We start from the raw sequence: 19,017 nt of genomic DNA on the forward strand, positions 1-19,017 counted from the left end.
TACTGCCATCCCATACCGGGTCAATACACTCAAGTGCCTGGCCAACTCCTGTCTTAGGGCTTTCAGAACTAATTTTCAGACTGGACTGTAATCTCAAAATCTGCCCGAGAGGGCACGGTATAATCCCAGCTCTATTTTAAAGGTCAAGTCCTGCAGGTTTTGCCTGGTTTTGACTCATTCAGACCTTCCAGTGATTTCAAAAGCCATTGACCTAGATAAGGGAGGGCAGAACTGGGGCCACAGTCAGATTTCCAGTATAAAAAGTGACTTCATTTTCAGATGGCTTCACTGTACCTGCCGTGAGATTTCACTGCTCTATATTCCTCATTGAAATACGTGGAAGGTTCTGTACATCAAATATATAAAAGATTTGACTTTTAATTCCTACCATGTATTTTGGTAAGAGGAATTAAATGTCAAAACACAAAAGCAATTATACACTTAATGGTAAAAAACATATAATCAAGTCATTTTTTATATTTTCAAATTGCGGGGATTGAAATAAAAGGGCAAGAGGGTCTTACTTTGACATTATAGGAGATGGAAAGGCACATTTGTATCCTTTTGTACCTTTTACAAAATGAATATGCCTGTAATCAGACCCATTCATTTTGAAACGGAGATTGTGCTTTAGATCTATGACATATTTGCGAGGGTGTTGAGAAAGTATCTAAGTAAAATGTGCCATAGGAAATCAGCTCTGAAAAAATGCAGCTATTCTTCATGATGATATACAACAAGTTTGGCATAACACTTGGGGTGAAACAAAGCCTGCTTGTATGGGCAAGTCATGGCTGTATATTTAAACAATCATTGCTACAGCAAGGCACGCAAAATTTCCTAACTTGGGAAATGTCCAAGCTTCAAATTGCTGGAGGCTGGGACAGTGATCTGGGACATTCTGCTAGGAGGTTGTCAGCTTCTCCTCTGCAGTAGGCAGCTGCTGGGGTTTAAGACACAGGTCTGTTTTTAAGCTCTGCCTTTGTCAGGTTAATTTTTATGTCCCTTTCCTCTATGTACCTACCAAACTTAAAGTTCTGGTGGTGCCTCTGTTTCTATAGTATTTGAAAATATTGGCTAATACTGGTGTGTCTGTACAGTCCCTATCGCAGTGAGCCACTGCTCCCTTTGCCAGGCTGGTAAGCACCGGTCCAGCGTGAGCTGGTCCTGCAATCTGGGCACAAGGACAGGGTGCATCCCAGCCCTCTCCAGCCTCAGTAGGTGCCTCTCCTTCCCTGAGGCTGGGGATGGCTGACGCACATTTACAGCCCAATCTGTCATTTCTCTATTGCAAGACCCTCTGTAGCTGAGACAGACTAGAGGTACAGAAATGGACTTCTGTGAGTTTAGTGACAGCAGAGTGCTAAAATGTCTCTTTTCCACTTCTACAACAGTTTATGAGGGAATGGAAGACCTACTAGTGATAAATATTGCTACATTACTGCAATATGGCAATTGCTTATACTCAGCATCAATCTTTGTGAGCCATTAGACCAAATTCCTTTTTAACCCTGCAAAATCTACGAACATATCCCGTCAAAAACATAACAGATGTAAAGTGTGGGATCATTCCTCCATCCCACAGACTAGTGTACTCATATTTTTCCAAATTCCCAGGTCTAATTCCTGCTTATGATGATATTGCATTTGTGAAGCTGTCAAAAAACACTAAAAATTATTATTAATACACTGCTGTGCAAGTAAATATATACAGCTAAGTGGCTCTGACATGAGCTAGATGAAAACACCAAAACAGCAAGTTTTAAAACAAGACTTAAAATGCCCCAAAAATTAAATTCAAGCTGAATTACCAATCAGACCACATTTTTGCCATTCTAAAGAGAAAATATTTATTTGGACCATGGTGATTCCCTGTATACACAGATAGTTGGCACTTTGCTCAAAGCTTATCCAGATAGCCAGCTTACAGAAGGGATTTCCCTTCAATGGATTTACATCAGCAACGTGTCCCAGACAAAATGTGGCATATTTACTATGGAGCTGGACAAATTAGGGTCCTATTTTAATGTAAGCTCTAATTCTTGACTTCCAAAATTAATTTTGGCACCTGTTTTTTTTTTTTTTTTTATTTGGCTTTTCTTTTGTTGTTATTTTTTTGTGTAGAAATAATTGTTTTCTTGATGACTCTTTATAAAGGTATCATAAAGATTAAAAACCTGATCCCAACAAAAAAAAGGTAAAAAATAATCATTTGAGGAAATATGGAAACACTGGCCAGTTCACCTGGAGATCTACTGCTTCTGCAGGCTGCTTCACAACTGTAGAGGTCCTAAAAGCACAAAAAGATTTTAAGAGAATACTTGTATTTATATTTTATGACTTAGAAATGGTAGAACATCTGTTTTGCATGCAAAAGCACTATTATTATATATCTATATTTATCTTTCACTTTTAGTGGGTGTTATCTGCTAATGTATATTTTGGGGAGTTTGAAAATTTAATGTAAAACTGTGGTATTTTTCACTTTCTGTAAAGAGTGTGCTTTTGATAACAAAAGAGAAAAAAATATCTCCAACCTGCTAAATGGCACTTACTGAGAAAGAGGTTTCTCTTTTTCAGGGAGAGGGAGGCATTGAACTTTTAAATTCTACTTGCAGGGTTACAATTTTATAGGGGAAAAAAAGGATCAGAAAAATCCCATTTTTTACAAAAGTTAATTTCTCTCAAATTTGGACCAATTGAGTTCTATCACATTGTGTTTCTCCACAGAGAGAATGCAATGACTGGCATAGGAAGACTCTGAGAACAAATTTTTTGATGGACATTTTCTGTCACCCTTTACTATTACAGCATACATTTTCCTGTCACATAATATACGGTAATTATATGGATTTTCCTCTTTCCAAATCAGAGGAATGCTTCCTTACTTGAACGGAGGGGCCACAGACTACTAGTCAACCTAAAAATCCTGTTAGCATTACATCTCAGCATAAATAAAGAATTTGGATCAGTGCCTTGTTAGATCACCGCTATTTCTAGCTCACTGAGTAAAAAGAGCATTTTTTGCAGCCTAGTTTGATAAGTAAAAGGTGTCTTTCTCACCTGCGTGCACTCTGAATTGTCACTCTCATTCTTTGTTCCTTTGCATGCGGCTGTTGTCAGCTCCCGAGTCACAGAACCACTTGCAGGAACGGCTCGGGAGAGTTTCGGAAGAAAGGGAAGGGAAAAAAGGAGCCGCATTTTTATTTAACGGGAGAAGGAGAACATAAAGAAAAGAAAGGTGTTCTCAAGAACGTAGCCTGCAGCCTTGTCAGGTAGCATTTCTTCAGATGGTTTTTTTCTCACCCCTTTCCCACCTCAAGATCTCTCTTCATCATTTTTTTAAACATCTCTTCTGGGACAGAGACATGAAAGTGAATTGTGGGTCAAAGGCAAGAATTAGGGGTTGCCAGGTCTGCTTTCTGATGGCTTTACTTTATCTTTGCGTCCAAGCTCTTGCCAGTTAGCAGGTACTGTGGGTTATCCATTCCAGTCACATCATTTTCTGCTTGATGACAAGCATCACACCTTCATCCATCACATTTACATTTCAAACTGCCACACTGCTCTATTGATTAATTATTTAGCAGCTCTTGGCCACTTGTGAGCGTTTCTGTGCTCACGTTTCACAGGGAAGGTCCATTCTTTTTATTTATGTGCAGTTTTGTAAAACTAAAAAAAAAAAGAAAAGGTAAAGCCTTTATCATACACACATGCCCCTAACCCATGTGTGTGTGCCTGTATCTATGCACACGTGTGTGAATATTTACGTGTGTGTGTCTGTGTGTATGCTGGTACAATTAGGCACACACAGGGAGCAGAAGCAGGTAACCTGATCAATAAGCACATGCTCACACTGATAATAGATTTCTGAGTTTTCAGAGCACTGAACAGCAGATCAATGAGACCTTGCAGGTGTGCTGGAGCTGGGAATTGCATCAGCTACATCATGCTCCCTACAGACCTGCAGGGAACACAGACATCGTCCTCTGGGCTTTGTCACTTTGAGCAAAAACAGGTGGAGCATTTTTGCAGGTGCCTGCTAATGGCTGTGTTTCTTCCACATCACAGTCAGGAAAGGGCAGCCTCTGAACAAGACAAGAGATCCAATTCGACCTAGGGCTCAACTTGCTCCAGAAAATCACTCCAGCTGTCTTTTCCTCAGTTCTCCTTTTATGATATGCAGAATGAGGACCTAATTTTATACTTCTTTTGCTTGCTTTATTTTATTGTCAGATAAAAATCCACTGAAAGAATAAAATCTATCTTCTCTACCTGGAAATCCAGGTTAGCTCTGACATCTGTGTCTGGCAGAACGATGTTTGGCCTTACTTCTGTTCCCTGGGGCACTCCTGGGCACTCTGCTTTATCTGGATGCTTTCCTGACCCACCACCACCACCCCTCACCCAGCAGTTCCCATGAGAGCAATCTGTAATCCTTGGGTGTCCCAGGTGGTGGTATATTCCAGACTACCCTCTGATACTGGTAACTGCCTGTCCAAGGATTCATTTCCCTAGAAGGAACAGCTGCAAGAGGAAAGCAAGATGCACAGTTTCAAGATCGGAAATGTTTTCAATAAAGGCTTTGGAAAAGTCATCACACACTTATGTTGGATCAGAAAACGAGGTAACCTTGAAGTCTAGAATTAATTTAATATTTGGGTCTGTTTTAATGTTTTCTACTGTTTTCTTTTTTTACAAGTTTATTATGGATATAACCCAACAAATACAAACAGAGTGATTCTTTTTCCTGTTACTAATTTTCAATGATTTTTGACTTATACAAAGCTTATTAAAATCAAAAAGAGTAGGTATATTACCTTTGTGGGTTCTGGTGAGACCTTTGAAGAGCAGGGACTACATGGCTTTTATTACTCCATCTTTCACATTTCTGTGTTTATCCTTCAAATTGTAAAAGTCAATGTAATACCACTGACTTTTTTGTAAATGGGTGGGATTTGTGTCACTATTCAGCTCATTTTGTGAATGCTGTTAGGCTAGGGTTGGTCAACATTTTTCTGTTAAAATTACTTGGTTTATTATAAAGTACATTGGGAACTTGAACAAGGTGAGTGAGTATCCTATTTATATTTACAGTAAAATATTAACATTTTTCTGTTAAAATTACTTGGTTTATTATAAAGTACATTGGGAACTTGAACAAGGTGAGTGAGTATCCTATTTATATTTACAGTAAAATATTATACCACTCATACAATGCCACAAAACCATCTGCTTGGTCTATTAGTGTTGCTAGTACACTATATAGCACACAGAGAATAACTGACTGGATCCTTTCTATTGAAAGTATTGAAATGAAAAAGTGCAGTTAGCCTTAGCTCTGACTTCTGGTGGAGGATTTGGTTGTTTGGTCAAATATAATCCCCGAGTGCAGTTAAAGGAAATATTTAATGTTTAATTTTTGCCATTACTTCGCCTCTATGTTCTCTTCCCTTCCTGCCTCATTCAGTCCCTTTCTGTCTCTAGTCTAACAGAAACTTCTGTGAAGTGCAAATTAATCTACTTGTATTTTTTCAGCTCTTTCCAGAATTCCTTCACCTCTGGCATTTAAAGTAACCACTTGGGGCTGGCAATCCAGACATCTCCCATATCTTCTGCCTTGTACAGCGCCAAAACCACCAAAACTAGTGCCTGACAAAGACCACTGAATCCCTGCTAGTGAGGGAAATGTTTCTCTTGCTTTGGTGTATAAGGGAGGAAGGGAATGTAGCATATAACTCCTTGGATTAAAACACAGCAATGGATGGTCTTATCTGTGAGAAATCCTGACCTCCCAATTTCCAGTGTACTGTGAATATTCAGGGAAAACATTTTAATTTCTGCCTGTTATCTTAAGATTTTCACTGATATAACTTCTGCATGTGAAATGTCATTGCAGCAATATTAAGTTATAATTAGAATAATTAAAATTTCTAGTAATTTGAAAATCAACATTTTCATGGTTAACCAAAGGTGATGATATCTATTACCTCTATAGTAAACAAAGTGTCTTATAATATAAAGTGCAAAAATGAAGGACAGAATGTGAACTTTTAACTTATACAGCAGAGTTGTTCCTCTTACATGAGTAATTCCAACAAGAAAACAAAAATACTGGTACCGTGCCAACACTTGATAAAAGATATTATTATCAAGATCTCTCTGTAGTACTCTTCCACTGTAAAGATCCAAAATTAAAAGAAGACAAATGAAGTTCTTTCTCTAACATTGTCATCATATAGTGACAATGTACTGCCTTTTAATTTTTCCCCCTTCATTTCTCTGGAATAGCCCTTCTCTGTAGAATAACAGTCCCTTTTACATACCTGTTCATTCATTGATCCCAAAACTATCTGATACAGGGATGATGTGGCAGCAAACTCTTCACACTTTTTCTTTTTTGCTTGCTTCATCTCTTCACATTTGCAGTTAACAGGCTTGCTCTGTATAAAAAGAATAAACACAGTAATTGGTTTGCCATAGGTGTGTTTAATTTGTATTGTCACAAATAAAAAGGAAAAACAGCACTTCATCTTTTTTGGCTAATGAGATCAGGAAAGTATTTTCATAATTGAAAACAAAGAGTCTTTTAAATAAGAGTCTTATATTAGAAAGTGAGAACAATATAAAACAGAACCCTTCAAGCGAACTCTTCTCTAAAATGCCAAACATGATAACAAACAAAACCAATTAAGTTATGAGTGGACTTCTTACTTTACATAGATTAAAATACATAAACATAAATTTCTCAATATTTTACAGGATTACACGGACTCTAATTCTTATTTATTAATTTTATTCTTGCTGATTACCATTTCTGACTGCATAAATACTAGCCAGTAAATCCTGCTATTACCACTAATGAGAGAGGTCCCAAGAAATTATATGACAGACAGAAAAAAATCCAAGTACAGCAACAGGTGTTTCTTCCTATTGTCTATGAATGCAACATTACCTTACTCTTTTGAGGAGCAAACATTCAGCTGTTGCTGAGAAGGTGGTCAATTGCATCATCAAACTTAGCTGGCTTCCACTTGGTGACTAGAGTTCATTAAAGATGAACATCCACATCTTATTGTCAATCCTTTTCTGCAAAAGAATTATTGTTAATCAATTTTGATGTAAAGGTCAGAGAAGAAGAATGCCACGTCTTCTGCCCAAGCCTGGTCATTCAGTCAACAGAAGGAGCCAGTACAGTATTTTCCAGAGGAATTAAAAAGACAGACAAATAAACAGCCAACCAAACCATGAAATGGCAAGTCATAGATCAAGCTAATAGTGCAGTGCTGTTGTCCATGGAGAACAGCACTCTTGCCTGACTTCCCAGCACATGGTACATTTGCTCTTACTTTATTAGCCAAGCAGGACTCACTTCTGCCTTCCCAGTACACCCAGAAGTCCCAGAAATACAGTGATGGTTCCATCTGTTATGGTAATAGCATTAACAACTATTCTTTTCAATCAAGGAACCCTATTTATCAGATGGTCACCTGTAGTAGGAAATCCCACAGGTTGACCACATGCAACACAACTAATTTCTTTTTATTTCCTCTAAATTTACTATCTCATACCATTTAACTACACTGACTGCCCTCTTTTTCATAAGTAATGTGACAGAAAAAACAAGGAGGTCATGACTCATGGCTTAATTAATTACTCCCAATTAATCACACCTTCAGGAGCCTCAGGTAGGTACAATATTGAGAAACAGGCTTCCGTGCTATGCCTTTTACATATAACATTGATCAAGAGAAAAGGGAGAGTGCTCCTGTCCCTCAGGGGTGTAACTCTGCATTTCTTTGCTGGAGAATTACAGCCGGATTGAACAGAGAAACATCTTTGGGAAGTAAGCACCTCACAGGAATACACATTTCTTCTCCATTCCTGCCTTTTTTACAAAAATGCTTGGAAAACACCCTGAAGTCATTGATCCATAGGTGCACAAAACCGGCTGTTTGTACACAGTCCATCTTAACATTAATCTGGCTGAAACTGATAAACAAAAAGGCACTGTGGGATGAGCTCGTTGTAGGCAACTGCTCTGCACCTGCACAGCAGGAGAAAAAGTAAATTACGGTCTATCTCTTGTTTTCTCCAGACTAATAAATCTTAAATTTTTTCCTGAAGAATGGCATGCAGAGAGGAAACACCCTGATTCAGAGCATTGTGTCTAAGGGGGGGAGGTCTCTGCAAGGTGGCAGTGACAAGTCTGGCTGCTCTGAGAATTGAGACAGACCTGGGGTAACCTCGTACTTAGGCTATTAGGTAAAACATCAGTTTACAGCATCACTGCTGCGACTATCATAATGCTGCAAGAGATACCAACAGGGTTATTGATTTATTTGAATCAAATATTGTTAACATCAGCCAGAGGAGAGGACTCCAGGTCCCAAACTGGCTAGGGGCCACTTTGCTGAAAAGGGTTATGATTACTGATAATTGCTGGAACTGGAGTACGGACCTTGTGTTCGTGACTTTGCATGTCCATCTGTTTTTCTTCCCCCTCTGAGATTTCTACCTTTCACTCCAGAGAATACAAAAGACAACAAATACCACACAAGAAAACACAGTCACTTCTTCAAAGTGATGCTTAAAACAATGTGCAGTGTCATAGCTAGGCCTGCAGGGAGCTGGCCATTAGGCTCTGCGTCAATAACCTTCTTTGGGGACAAAGAAAGAGAGGCTAGCACAGTGGTTAGAAGAGGTGCAAGATGCACAGAGGCACCTTCCACTTCCCCCTGGTTTTACCTCTCCCTAGAAAATGGGAGGTCTTGGAAGGAGGAAAGTACTCCAGACCCTACTGACTTTAGATGTCATTGCTTCCACCTTATGAGAGGGGAGACATCCTGAAGTCCAGAATTCTGGTGGCATGTGAGACCTTTTTCCTCCTCAGCTGGAGCTGTGATTGAGCTGTGAGCTGAATTTCACAGTCAATGCAGCAATCCAATAAGATAGTGCCTTGATGTTTGGTGGTTGTCTTGATTTTGGTAGTGCAGTGGAAAACGTTTTGTACTTCACATAAATGACACAGGCACAGAGATGTGAAAAGTCCTGCAGGAGCGGTAGCAACTGCATACAGCTTTTAGGCTAAGGATTAGCTGCCTTTAAGTAGGTTGCCCTCACTAGATTGGGAACTGATTGCAATACCTTCTTGTCTCTTCTTTACTTCAATCAATAATTTTTAGGGTTCAAAATAATCAGAGTGCAATAATTCCTCCACTGGAACAGTCATGTAGTGATGAATTACATATTCCAGTCTGCATAAGTATGAAAGAAGAAAGGCAAATTTTGAACAAAATCTGCTGTACTGAGGCTAAATTTGTGTCTTTGCAGATGACAGGTATGTGTCTTTACTGCCTTGCAAAGTTTAATACTTAATAGGAATAAGCTTTGGTAACACAACAGACATTAAAAAACAGACAAACCAGCCAAAAGCTCAGCTGCATGTGTCCTGCGTGTGCCTTTAAATACTATTAAAATTGAATTTGACTAGACTTGCTCAAATCAGACCTGTTATCAACAACACATTGTCTCAGGAGACCAACATTTGTCCAGTTAGGGCTTCCTTCATTAATCGTCCAGCATCAAGCAAGCCAAATCCAAATCTGTGGAGAAAAAGCAATTAGATATTTTAAGCAGTGATAAGAACACCACAAATAATCAATTTCTATGGCATTAACAGCTACCTGGCCCAGAAAAAGTCTATAAAAGCTAGAATTTATTGCAGAACACCAGACAGCTTACAGAGCATTGATTCTTAGTAGTATGCATAGATTGCTGGATTTAAAGAGAAATCCCTAATGGTTTTTACCTTTAATTTTTTTCCTTTTAAAGGAAAAACAAGGCTAAGGTGTTCATGAGGCCAAAATGCAGCAAAAGAAATGTCTAAGGACTGTTAAACAGAATTTGTCTATCTTTCAGATTAACAGAATACTACAACACTGTTTAGTGGCTATTATATGCAAGATAATGCATAAGCTTCATAAGAGATGAGATGCCAAATACAGTCATAGTATTCTATGGTTATAAAAATACATTAATTTGGCTTCTTTTTAAAACATCCATTGTACCTGAAATGCTAACAGACTAGAAACCATTTTTGCATTTGTTCTGCTTGTGAATCTTTAGGCTTTAAAGTCTTCTATTCCTCCATAGCAATCTCATATTGGAGTATTTTATTCTGCATTAAACTCTGTGATTTGTAGCTATTTATAAAAGCAAAACAAAAGATAGTGCAAAACCCAGCAGGCAGAGCATTATTGTCTGCAGTGGACAACAAAGTTTTAAAACCTATTTAGTCTTAATGTTCCCAAAAACCAGTTTTTGTATGTAGGTGTTATAGTTTCTCTTTAAATGTTGAACCCAAACATATCTGAACTCAGATTTCTAGACCAATGGTCTGAGAAGTCAAAAGGGGCTTTGGCAATCTTCTCCTCTGACCCCCTGTACACATGCACTGGAAACTTTCCCAAGTAGGTGGATTAAACAATGTCTTTCAGAAAGATGTCTAATCTCATTTTAAAGACTCCAAGCCATGGTGAGTCCACCTCCTCCCTGGGTAAGCTCTTCCAGTGTTTAATTACCCTTACTGCTAGGAGACGGTGTCTTATTTCAAGGTTGAATTTGTCTAACAGCATTCAAATACTGAAAATGCAGGGTGTTTGAGAGAGAGCAAATATAACTGACATGATACACTTTATACTAATCCTAAATCAAAAGATTATGGAAATATTGAAAACATGACAACTAAAGCTCTATTTTGGCAAACATTTATGCAAGGGGATATCTCTCTGCAAAGGAAATGGTTTTCTTTCAATTCTGCAAGCTTACACACGTGTGTAAAGTTACACCAGGGCTTCAAGTGCAATTCAAAAAGAGGCATCTGGAGTGACTTTTGCTGAAAAAAATATTAGGCATTAACTAATAAATACAACCTCCCTCCATTTCTGCCCCCTTCTAAGCAGCCTTTGTGGCTGCTTATAAATACTAGAAGAAAAAGTGAGAAAACTTCCTCATTGCAGAAATGTGATTGCTGCCATAGGGGGATGACTGCTGAAATCCAAACACAACCCAAGAGGGGAGAGAGAAAAAAAAAAGGAATGGGAAAAAAAAAAAAAAAAAAAGGAGAGTTGTCAAGATAATTAAAACTTTGCAACAATTCAGTAGTGGTGCTGATAAAAACAGCACTGCTGGCTGAATGCAAATAAGATGGTAAAGGCCCTGTTTGGATTATGGTAATTACTCAGTCTGAAGTTAGCTTCAGCCACACACACATATGAGCACACACATACACACACAGCAGTGGAGTGGAACCTGACAACCATACTTGGCGTGCGATCATAAAATTCCCTGGCACGCTCTCAGGATGCCATGTGGAGCTATTTGTACAGTTAGGTACGGGACTGTGCCGCGCAGGAAATACCAGCGGAAGCACGGCTGACCCGCCTGGCCTTCAGCGAGAGCCTGCCCCCCCGCTCGCTGCTGGCCTGCGTTCAAAAGTGATCTCTGGAGAAGGCAAATCAATCGAACACATGTTTGGTCTAAAAATGTCATTTTGGAATATGTTAAGATATTTCCTTACATTAGACCATTTTGTTTGCCCCAAAGATTTGTCAAGTGCAATTGAATGCATACACATCACAACACATGCCAGTGCCAGAACAAAATAATTTCAATGTGTCCTTTAGTACTCCGATAAAATGCAGGCAGTCGGTGTTGAAACGAGATGCCCTGTGAAAGTCTTGAGAGCACTGGCATTCTGCATTTCTTCCAGGAACTTGTTTCTTTAAAATTTGGGATCCATCCAAATGAGCAGATTTTGCGTAAGAATGAGGAAGAGGACCAGCTCAACCTCTCCTCTTGCCTTCTAGACGGAGGAGTTGAGGCAGGCTAATTTATGTGATGAAAAATCATTAAAGGAATTACAATTTCCAGCTCTGATTCCTAAATAATAAAGCCTTTACGAGGACAATATCATTACAAATAACCCTATTAATCCGTTGATTCAGCTTTAGAGCCAATTCTGATATATGACAAAGATGTGTTTCTTCAACAGTTTTCGCAAGTTAATATTAAATAATATTGGCACACACATCATTTTTATTACTGAGTTCTTTGATTTGTTCACCCTGCACAGTCTCTGCAGCTGTGTGTTTTATGACCTACCCATCACAGGAGAAACTCCCATTAGCACCAGCACACAGCAGAGGAGATGTGAACTTTGCAATCAGCCTTGCTATCCTCACTCTGTTTTTGGTTAGTGCTGAAAAGGCTCTTTCCAGCAGATCAGAATAGTCACAGCCCCATCTGAAAGTGCACCCGTACTGTGAAGGGCAAGCTTCCCTGCCTGGCGTGTTCAAAGTCTGCAGAGACTGTATCAAATCCAGATTTATACATGACTGTGGATGTCAGGATGCAGTCCTCTGACCAACAGGCTCCTGAGAGAAGGCACCCACACCTCCCCCTTCTCTCCCCTTCCCTCCACCTCCATCCCCACACCCTTTTTCTCTCTTTGCATTGACCCAGTGTGGTTGCTAATACACACAAACACACACACACACAGACATGCAGACACACACACACACAGAAAGTGCATCAGTCTTGAAAGGCTGCAAGATGCTTGGGTTGCTGTACTTCAGCAGAGACACAAATTAGGTCTGTTTTAATTTGCTCTGGGCATCCTTTGCTGGTGTGTTTTTTCTCTTTTTCCAAAAAATGCTTCCTTGAAAGAATACTTATCAGCTGATAGACCGGAAATCAAAATTATGTGATATCTCTTGTGAAATTAGCTCAGGGAAGTTTGGACAATGTCTTCTCTGAGATTTTTATCTTAATTAAAACAAAGACATATAAGAAGGGGAAAAAAGAAAAAAAAAGAAAAATTAAAAAATGCCAAGGTCTCAACTCTTACCTATTACTTGACAGTACTAATCCAAGACTTGCAATTGTGCAACAGAGAAGAATGATTGCTTGCAAATTGATAATTTCAGCTTAGAAATTAATTTTGATGGGGTTATCATGAAAAGGGTGGTCAATATAATTTACATCTAAGACCTTAACATCATCCTTTCCACTTTCCTGTATTTTGTGCGTATTTAATCACCTGTGGTTGCCTCTGACAAGATGCAAAACTTGGGGTATGATTCTAAAGCAATCAAGAATGTTAAGCATTTCAGAAATGGCATAGCATTACTTTGCCGTAAAATAAGAACATTTGTGGAGGATATAATATTGTATTATGAAAAGGAAAAAGAAATTGCAAAAGATTGCTAGATGTTAAAAGAAGTCTGATGAAAATGCACATTTATTAGTTCATATTAGACAAAAAGTGCTTTATAACCATATAGTGTTACTATTGTGATAAATGTAGTATTTGTACCAAAATGCTCAGTTCTTCTCACTACTGAGAGATATGGGATTATGTGTCTTAAAATTGAGGAATGATGATAAGACTTAAAAGACAGACTGAGGACCCACAAGATCTTGAATTTTTTTATGATATATCCATTTCCAGAATGAATAATAAGGTTCTGGACCCTTTAATGCTTTTTGTACTGTGTGAATTTTTAAATATTTTTTTTATTAGTGTGGACAAATAAATTTTATTTGATAGCTTGTTGTATTTAAAGACAGTGTAAAACTCTCATTGCAAACAGTTGTTTACAGTGCGCTTTTCAGCACAAAGCTGTTTTAAAGCTCAATTGTGCATTTTGCAGATAAAGTGGGAAAACTAACTGAAGGCTGTATTGTAAGCAGTGGTTGCCGTGGAAACCCCAGTTTCAAGAGCTGGTTCTCCATTACCACTTAATTTAGGCTTCCTAATTGCATTCCACTAAATCGGTAGCGACAATATCTGCAGAGCAAAACTGCATGCCCAGTCTAGCGCAAACCTCTTTGAAACAGGCTTTTTGAAAGCCAGGAGCTATAAAAACTCAGCATGACGTGGAGCATATGAGAAACCTGTAGTTCAAATGTACTGCTGCTTGCTTTCTCATCCTTAGTAACTTCAGTGCGCTCCACACCAATCTATTAGTTCAGTCTACCTTAAAGATCATAAAGCTCTGCCATGTGGAAACTCATCTGTCCACCAACACATTGGTGCAAAATAGATTTAATTGTACTCCCAACCCAGTATCATGTCCATCTTATTTTACTACACACCAGCAGGTAGCCAGCGCAGAGCCTTACTTTCCTTGAACTGCCCTTGCTCCATAATACGAGGAGAACAATACTTTCTCAGTTTAAATCATTTGCCACCGTTCAGCTGTGCAGCAAGCCAGACCGCCCATATGTGACCTAAAGAGAGCCTTGTCAGAACCACTAGACATAAAAGCATTCCAATTATCGACCATACTGCTTTAATAGAGGAGGCAACTAATATGATAGTGTAAGTGATTCTGCCACTGAGAAGCTCTTCGTCACTGTCAGATTAACACTTGAGTTAAACTCTTGTAAATCAGTCACATTATGCCGTCGGTTGAGAAATAAACACAGACCTATTACTCTTAGAATTCCAGAGGACTCTCCCTGCCATCCCAGTTGCGCAGGATGCCCTATTAATCTGAGTTTTGTCATGTTTATTATTTTGCAATTACTAATGTGGGTAACTTTGGAAAAATGTAAGCTGGCTACGATTAGATTCTGAAATGGATGTACATGCCTAGCAAAATCTTCTGTGAGGGAAAAGGAGAGAGAGGAGGAGAGGAAAACAGCAGACAGCTTACGTGGAACTTCTGACTGAAAAAGACAGGAGACCACCAAATTAATTAAATCCTATCGCTCTTGAAAAAAAAAAAAAACAACAAAAAACCCACAGACCATTTCAAGACAAAATATTCCAGTGTCTTCAAGCTGAAGACTTCCCACAAGCTCACAGTGAAATGCATCTCCTAAACACTAACATGGTTACATCTGAGCCCTCCAATATGTATTAATGAATGCTGAAGCTGAAAATAATAAGAAAACAACTGCTCTTACGTTGCTTCCTTCTCTCCACAGAATAATTAGATGCAGGTAAAATACTTTTAAGTCATCATTTTCAGCTCACCATCAGTTTTTTATTTCTGTGGATTTTTGTCAAGTTTCTTGTCTTTTTATCAAGCTTTTGTCTTCTGCTCTACCTGAGCTACTTGGAACATAAAATGAAGACACCTCTGCCTTTGATATAGGAATTTTGGATGTGAGAGGGTGGACAGATAAGGATTGTTAACACAAGTTGGGATTTATTTCCTGTGGCACAGTTCTACCTATTGAATGGAACTGTCTCAGATGGATGGTGAGGCTGGGAGAGAAGGAAATGGGGATGGGGACTGGAAGACTGGCTGTTGAGTTTGTTTGGTCCCAGGTTGCTTCAGCCAGGTGGACACTCCTCAAGATTTCTAGTCTTCTCCTCTTTATATATCAGGAGCCCTATCTGGAACCAAGGTGAATTCTCAAGTAAAAAATGTGTACAGATCTTTCTAAAATTGTTGATCTCAGATGTAATCCCAGTGTGTTCCAGGTCAGAAACAGCAGCCAGAAGAGATTTTCGGCTAAAGATCCTTTTCAGGCTATCATCTTTCTCCAGTGAAGTAGGGAAAACCTTCCTGTCACTCTTTTTCTCTATGAGTTTTTGCAAAGATCTGGTAGAAAATGATGTAAGTAAAAAGGGAGAAACAGGAAGAAATTGGCACCACTGTTCTAAAACTCTGCCGAAAAACGTCTTGAAAGGTCATGTGCTTGGAAACCATATAATTTTTATATTTGGCTTTGCTCTTTAGAAGGCCCTTAACGAGGGGCAATGGCAGGAACCAAGGGAAGACCAGTAAAACTGTATTGTACTCTGAGGAAAGTCAGAAAAGACACTTTTCCACTCTATCTTCTAGTCCCTGTGGGTCACTTTTCTAGTGGAAAAGTGTGGCCTTGAAAAAGTTGTGAGAGAACTCAAAGGAGGAAACCCTTCACCCCTTGTTTTGGACTAAATGAATCATAGCAGAACTTGATCAGAGACTGCTCTAGGCATCATCCACAACAGATTAAACTTTCTTTGGGTAGGTCTATGGGAAGAGATTGTTGACACACATTATTTCCTCTGAGCAGTCTTTAAAGTGGTAACTGATCTAAAAAGAAATAGAATTTATCCAATATGATGTGTCTCTGACAGACAGAGACATATTACGTTGGATAAAAATTCTGGTTTTCAGTTTAGGTAATTCCTGTCCTAGAGAAAAACAAAGAAAAATTAAAAAGCTCTCAAGAGACAATGGGATCTATTCTGTCCTCACATGCATGACTTAGTTACAAGTGGGCTCCTTGCCAGCTTCTGAGCTCAGCTACACACATGCGATTTTCTCTGACTTAAACACAGCATATATTTTTGTGGGCAGTATCTGGACTTTTTGCATATAGGAATTCTTATTATTTTTATTATTTGTATGTTATTATAAGAATCATGGTATCATTGTCCGGAGCTTTGGGAAAATAAGGCTCTATGTCCTACCCATTGGACAGATTATGGCCCAGAAGAACCAGCAGCATGTGAAGGGTGGAGGCAGCCTAACCATCAGCCCTCTGCATGGTCATATCCTCCCAAATAATTGATATTCTTGAAATGGACACTTTCTGATGCCTGACAAATTCTTGGTGTGTACCTTTCCCTTCCATCCCTGCACCCAGCACAACCCTGCTCGCCATCCCAAATTTATTAAATCTTCATCCCCAGAGCTGGTTTACCCTGAGAATGCACACGGTCTTGTTTCAAGCACCTGCTTTTAACAGGGTCTACACACCACTGCTGCCAGATTCTGTGCTCAGCTACACGTGTCTTCCTTTGACTTGGATTATGTATTTTTCTGGACACAGTCAGTTCTTTTAGGGCATGGCACTACACAGACATGGAAGCCCATGTGGCTCACCTTTGCTTGGGTTTGTAAAGGCCCTAGCAGAGGATGCAGAGTGGAGGAATTTGAAGCAGCAGAAGGCAGTGGTCTTACTGCTGTGTTTCAGGACCATACCTGGCATCTGACATGACAGTGAAAGAGGCAGGAGCACGAGGGTAGGTGGGAATTGTGTAAATGAGCTCTTCCTCTGAATGCATCTCTGTACGCAGCACTTCATTATTTAGTGATCAGCGTAGTGAAAGTAAGAAATCAGACGGACTTAAGGACTTACTCCTATGTGATGGAAGTGAAAGAGTAGGGATAAGACAGAGGATTTTAAGTCCTCAGAAAAGAGCCAAATCAGTGTGTTCAGCCTCCTCTGTGTGCCTGTTTGAATGCCCGCAAGCACAGCTGGGGCTCTGCAGGTTTGGGAGGGGAGGGCTTCAGGGCAGGGAGCAGAGCCAGGGAACGACTGCTCTCTATCCCTCGCCACCCCTGGCTCCTTTCCCGGTGGAAGTCAGAGTGGGGATTAACACACACGGAACTGGTTCTGTTCCAACTCCCCAAGAGGAAAACAACATTTTTTCAAGCTATATGATTCTTGTTTGCAGCTACGTGACACGTTATTTAATGGCTGTGAAATACTGCATTGTTCTGATTTTGAAGATGCGCACATCTTTGGAGGACTGCTCTCATTTTTCTAAATGCTTTTTAAATGCAACATTTACAAACACCTTCATTTTCTTGTTGTTGCTGACTCGCTCATTGACATTTTAAGCTAAACAGCATATGGCTTATAGCTTTGTACAAGCAATTGTATACAATTCATACATTTTCTGGAATTAAAAAGCCTTGGAAACACAATGACAATTTTCAAAACTACAGGTTTATTCTTAAAATTAGGAGATCTGTGAGGTCTATTCTTCATTTTTACAGAGTTTTCCAAGTGATCCAAAAGAGTTGCTTAGGGCATCACAATTTCCTGGCTGCAAAACAACAGAAACAACACAGGTGGATATTTAGATGTTTTATTCCCACGTGTGTTGAATGTTTTTTGTGGCCTTTAGATGGAAGGTTATTACTGGAGTGTAAGGTATTAATTACTGTTATCAGCATCTAAGACATCTCTTGCTGAAGATTTAAATCAGCTTCCTCGGGAAACATAGGAAATAGGATTTAAAAGGCCTCCTGCATCAAGTTCAAACCCCAGCTTTTGCTGTCAACTGCACATCACACAATTTGTTTCATGAAGTGCTCAAATTTCATGCTGTAACCAGTGAAGTTTCTTGCTTCTCCTGCTCCTGTTGGAGGGCTGCTCCAGGATATCATTTTGTTGCTTCCTCCTAATTTCCTGTTGGAGTTTATTCATGGCCATTTTATAACCATTTGTTCTTATGTCAACATCATCCTTTAAATAGCTCTTCTCCCTCTTTGTATATTTATTGAAAACAGTTATGTTTCCTTTCAGCCTTTGTTTTGTCTGTGTAAACAAGTAAGACACTTTTAATTTGCCGTGTTAGATAGCCCTTCCTCCTCCTACCAGGGCACCTTTTTGGTCCTTGTTCCAGTTTGAAATGATTGTGTTGTATATGGGTGAAATAAAATGGGTGACCTAAGTTGTTCGCTGTCTGCCTGTACTCTCTCAGAGAAATATCATCCAATGAAAATTAGGAAAAAAATCCACCACTTCCCTTCCCACTCTTCCTTGTCAAACCTTTTTTTTTTTTGATATCGGCAAAACATATCTAAGGCTCGTGATCACCTTTTATTAGCAAGGAGAGTGATCCAAAATTTTTAAGTACCCAACATCCTCCTCTTCTTTCAGCCAGCTGCTGAAGGAATGCTACCCACCCAAACCATGTGCCTAAATCCACTGCTTCATTTTTTGTTTTCTGAAGTGTACCATCTTGAGGCTACTCTCTCAGATTTCACCTTGTCACATCCCATTCCTTTTCTTCCCTTTTCTCTCCTTGCACTACAAGATACTATTGGTATTTTTCCCTAGCTTTGTGTAATCAGAAAATTTCACTTGCCTATACTCCCTTTGCTGCAGTGTGGGTGCTAATGAAAATAGGACCCTACAAAAGGATTAATAATAAAAGCAGTACATTAGGACCTGATTACTGATATCTGTCTGTCCCAGTAGACCTATTTTCAGTAC

General features: G+C 39.2%; 1 long non-coding RNA gene across 1 annotated transcript in view; it reads right to left on the reverse strand.

Annotated features, from left to right (window-relative positions):
- Window positions 1–2,233: 2,233 nt before the first annotated feature.
- Window positions 2,234–19,017, reverse strand: part of LOC135446521 (uncharacterized) — a 39,562-nt gene continuing 22,778 nt past the window's right edge. Inside the window, exons 2-6 of the long non-coding RNA XR_010439833.1 lie at window positions 9,511–9,605; window positions 6,956–7,089; window positions 6,327–6,443; window positions 3,064–3,672; window positions 2,234–2,290 (exon numbers count right to left, since the gene is read on the reverse strand). This is a non-coding gene — a long non-coding RNA (uncharacterized LOC135446521). The remainder of the gene's footprint in view (window positions 2,291–3,063; window positions 3,673–6,326; window positions 6,444–6,955; window positions 7,090–9,510; window positions 9,606–19,017) is intronic.

This window comes from Zonotrichia leucophrys, chromosome 1, assembly GCF_028769735.1.
Source record: "Zonotrichia leucophrys gambelii isolate GWCS_2022_RI chromosome 1, RI_Zleu_2.0, whole genome shotgun sequence".
NCBI classification, from domain to species: domain Eukaryota; kingdom Metazoa; phylum Chordata; class Aves; order Passeriformes; family Passerellidae; genus Zonotrichia; species Zonotrichia leucophrys.